At 44.8% G+C, this 4,006-nt stretch overlaps 1 non-coding gene across 1 annotated transcript; it reads right to left on the bottom strand.

Annotated features, from left to right (window-relative positions):
* Positions 1-1,063: 1,063 nt before the first annotated feature.
* On the bottom strand, positions 1,064-1,154 carry trnar-ucu (transfer RNA arginine (anticodon UCU)). The gene is given in 2 exon segments: positions 1,064-1,099; positions 1,118-1,154. It is a non-coding gene; the product is annotated as a tRNA-Arg (tRNA).
* Between the last annotated feature and the right edge of the window lie 2,852 nt (positions 1,155-4,006).

Here is a 4,006-nt window from a genome sequence, read left to right as displayed (position 1 = left end):
GCATCACGCGTGACATGAATGGAGAGCCCTGATCTGTCAGGATTTCCTTTGGGATCCCCACCCGAGTGAAGACCTTAAACAGCTCCTCGGCGATCCTAGTCGCTGACATTGTCCGTAGACGAATTGCCTCCAGGTACCGAGTGGCATAGTCTACTATGACCAGCACAAATTGATACCCCGCGGAGCTTTTCTCCAACGGACCGATCAAATCCATCCCAATGCGCTCAAATGGTATCTCCATGAGAGGCAGCGGTACCAGCGGAGCCCACGGTACTGCACTGGCATTGGTCTTCTGGCACTCCGGACAGGCAGCACACCATCTTTCTACCTCCTTTTTGATGCCTGGCCAGAAGAATCGGTCCATTATCCGGCTTAAGGTCTTGTCACGACACAGGTGACCTGCCCCAGCCAAATCAGATGAGAGCCTATGATCCTTAATATTAGATAGATAGTTTTCACTAGCGAGCACCCGGCCGGGCGATGTCCAGGCTGCCCGCAACGTCACCGTGGTTTTTCCAGGGGACCACACACTGCCGGGGGAGAGAGAAAAAGAAGGAGCTAAGGAGGCAGATTTGTTTTTGGGACAGGCAAGGCGAGAAGGGGAAGTGGGTCGGGGAGAAACATGTTTAGGTGTGGTGTTTGGCAACATGCTGGTATCCAGGACAGTCGGGTCAGAGGGGGTCTTGGGAATGGAAGGGAGGGTGCCCGCCGTCGGGCATCAGAAGGTGGCATCGTCCCGGGCAATGATGGTTCTCTGCCAGCCTGGTGCCAGCCTTCAGGTTGGACGTGGGAGATGGCAGATGAACTGCTCCAAGGCCACCAGGTCGGCAACTTCCGTGGCTTGAGCCAGCGGTGGCAGGCACCGGGAGCCAGGTTCGAACCGGAGGCTTCTGTCCGACGTCAGACCGACCCGGTCCAGGACACTGTCCCTCAGACTTTTGTAGTCTAGGGCATCCTCGGGACGAAGCACTCGGGTGGCAGGGGAGCCAGGCGTACCGCCCACTCCGACTCCGGCCAGTCGCAACACCGGGCAGTGCGCTTGAAGATGGCAAGAAGTGAGCACTGACTCTGGTGGGACTCGAACCCACAACCTTTGAATGACCACTGCCCTTTTCACTAGAAGTCCAACGCGCTATCCATTGCGCCACAGAGCCACACAAGTCATTTGTCACCATACTGTTCTGCACGCCTACTGATGACGGGGCATCTCAGCGTGCTTGTAGAAGTAGCATTTTCAGATGTGTTTTTTAATCCCTGTCTCGCTGATATTGACACAAAAGGAAATGATGGGTTCTTCTTTTAGATAATGCGGCTCATGTTGACTTGACTGTGAGGGGAAGTATTTGTCAAGCACACTGTCTGTGTCTGTCTGGCTGTCTGTGTGTGTCTGTGCTTGTGTGTGTGTGTCTCTGTGTGTGATGTGGGACAGTGCCCTGTCTGAGTGCCAAATATATTATATTCCCACCATTGTTGCAGCAAGATTGTGTAACCCATATATGAATTTAAGCTTTGTGTATGGCTCCGGAGAGGACAGGTACAGTAGTTCTGTGCAGGTGATTTTTAGAAAAACATTTTCATCCAAGGACATAGAAAGAACATAATGTAAGACACAGGAGACGTGTGTGTTAAAGTTTGAGGTACCTCATTACCATCATCTAGTTGCCCAGAAACCAAAGGGAGTCCTCTTGTATATGATAGCAAGTTCTTTAGAAAAACTTTAGATGTGTCTTGCCCAGTGACCATCTCCGGAGCGCTCAATAAACTTTTTTGGTATTATTTCAGTTAAATCAGGTCCTGATTATTCCTTGTCCGCCTGTTTATTGAGGGAGTAAAATTTGTCCCTATTAGTGCGTCTGTGTCTGTGTCTCTGTGTGTGTGTGTCTGTGGAGGGTTGACATTTTTGATATCCATAACATCAGAGCAGATGAGCTGAACATGTTTCTCATTATGCACACTGGGCACACTATATTGAATAGCGATAACACTACACACATATGAACACCAAATTATTGCTGAATCTATAGTTATGTTAACTCTGAAAATGATAAAATGATCATCTGAAACACACAACAATAAAGCAACGAACATCATTCCACAAAGCAAAGCGAGCACATACAAGGATACTGTAAATTGTAACTGTACGCATACACTAATGTACAAGCACAATGACCATGAACTCAGACCCAATTCTTGGTGGGGGGGGTTTAAGACTAGAAAAGTCACTGGTGCCATCACTGGTATACATTGATTACAGATCGGGCCCTGTGTTCAGTGTGGCCACTGCTACCTACCTACATACCAGAGGAGGCTGGTGCATAGAGGTGCGAGAGAGCAGTTCTGGATCAAACACACCTGCTGCTGCGCTCTGCTCTCCAATGCGCACTGCAGGTCAGTCTCAGGACCAGACAGTGCGCAGTAAGTTGACCATTGAAATACTCTTGCTGTGCTGGATTTTATTTCTGCTATGACACTGACAATTTGATGAATGGTGATAGCTAGTTTAGGGTTACCATACATCAGAGGAGGCTGGTCCACAGAGGCAGAGGAGGTTGCTCCTCCTCTATCTTTGAGTGTTTAGCTGTTACTGTTTCTTCAGTTATATTTGTACTATATTACCTTGTTATAGTGTTAAAATGTATTTTCATTTAATAGTGTGGTTTTTCAAAGTAAATACTTTTTATATACATTAATCATATTAACTAAAACAAATATGATTTTCTTTTTAGTAAAAATAATACTAATCGTTAATGTTATTTATTGTTTGTTATTGATTGTTAAAAAAATATGTTTTAGCTCACAAGTTTTTGTGTTCTTTTCTTGGTAAATCATTTTAGCACCTTTTTGCCATGTATTGAACAAATAAGTGCTGTTTTTTATTTGACCTATTTGTATATATTTGCACAGTATATAATGTTACATAAGGGTCCAGGGATTGAATGTTACACTCATAACTTATTGTTCAGACATTAATACATAGATTTTGTTTTGCATGTAAATACTTGTTTGACGTCATAACACTTTGTTGTAAAAGGTACTTCTTAACATACAGTGTTAAAGATGCATTCTAGTGATGTTGGGGGGAGTTGTGTACCCATTCTCTCCAGTCAGGCATTTTCTTTATTTTTGCATATTAAGGGGACCCTATTTTGTTCACTAATACCATTCCCTCTTGCACTGAACACATGCTCAAGGAATGTGTCCATATTGAAGCACTTTTGGGGGTGAGGCGGGTGGAAAAGTTGTCTGTATTGTCTTGTGTTCATGGCAAGAAGGCATCACCGTTGTCTATTGTGTTCATTTTAAAATACATTTGTCACTAGCAAATGGTAGCAAATATGGTGGTACATTAATGCTGGATTGTTATGAATAGCCCAGCTTATCCTTGTAATTTGCTTCAATCTTGACTTACAAACTGAGTTTTTAAAACCAATTTTAAAAGCATGCCCCCAGACCCCCCTAGCAGACCTCTCTGTAATAATCATGGCCTCCTTATGGCCCCCGCCCCATTTTCAAAATCCTAGAATCAGTGAAATGATTTTTGTCCTGTTTTTCATGTTGTACAGAATTGATTTCTTATTATCATGGTTGTACAGTAAACTGTCCAATTTATTAATTCGGGACCGTTTAGCCTGGAGCTTAGGCTCACTCATATCTTCCTCTTGAAAGTGGCGACTGCAGACGATAGTATGAGGGGTTATGCTGAACTGCTCACACCAAATATTTTGTATCCACTTTTTGAGAGTATCTTCCATGGTAGGGAAAGTATGAAAAGAAAGCTCAACACGCAGTTGAACTAGAGGAAGCCTCACGCAGCGGGACATCTGATACCCCACTCCCCCGCTGTTATTGTGAAAATGGTGCGGTCGAAACACTTGGCCAGTCAGATGTGCGGAACACACTGATGTGCATTTTGCAGCTCAGCAAAGCGGAAACTGACTAGCGAGTCAAAATGCCTCACCAAAGGCAAAAATCAGGGGACAGAGAGGAAAAGGAATCGAAAGAAGCA

The sequence above is a fragment of the Amia ocellicauda genome, chromosome 12 (assembly GCF_036373705.1).
Source record: "Amia ocellicauda isolate fAmiCal2 chromosome 12, fAmiCal2.hap1, whole genome shotgun sequence".
Taxonomy (NCBI): Eukaryota; Metazoa; Chordata; class Actinopteri; order Amiiformes; family Amiidae; genus Amia; species Amia ocellicauda.
This window is presented reverse-complemented; position numbering and strand designations above follow the sequence as displayed.